The sequence below is a fragment of the Notothenia coriiceps genome, unplaced genomic scaffold (genome assembly GCF_000735185.1).
Source record: "Notothenia coriiceps isolate Sejong01 unplaced genomic scaffold, NC01 NC01_scaffold00035606, whole genome shotgun sequence".
Lineage (NCBI taxonomy): Eukaryota > Metazoa > Chordata > Actinopteri > Perciformes > Nototheniidae > Notothenia > Notothenia coriiceps.
In genome coordinates, this window is record NW_011368307.1 from 262536 (window position 1) to 262987 (window position 452).

The following is a 452-nucleotide window of genomic DNA, read 5'->3' on the forward strand; positions in this document are numbered from 1 at the left end:
CACTATACTGTACTGCATATTTACACAGTATATTATAACTATTGCAGAGTCCTGAAAAAAGGCTCAATGGACAATGATTGGCTGTTTTTACCAACATGTTTAAATGGAGTACTAATGTAGAAACATGCAGCTACAGAGATGAAATAATGACATGATGAAGGTGGATCACAACAGTCAGGTGAAGAAGTTTACACCAACCCTCAGGATTTCTTCTAATTGTTTTTTTCTGTGTTCTTTAGCGCCCTCATTCCTTTCTTCGCTTCTCTTCACTAAACCCTTAATCCACCGTGCCTCTCAGCTTCTGGGATCATCTGACAAAAAGAACATTTCATGCATCCGCCTGCTGTGACTCTTCACACCCTGCCTCGCCAGAGCTAGCACCACTGCCAGCCGTTTGCAAGGAAATTACATAACCAAATGTCAGTTATGTAAAAAGTTAAGAGAGGGGGGGG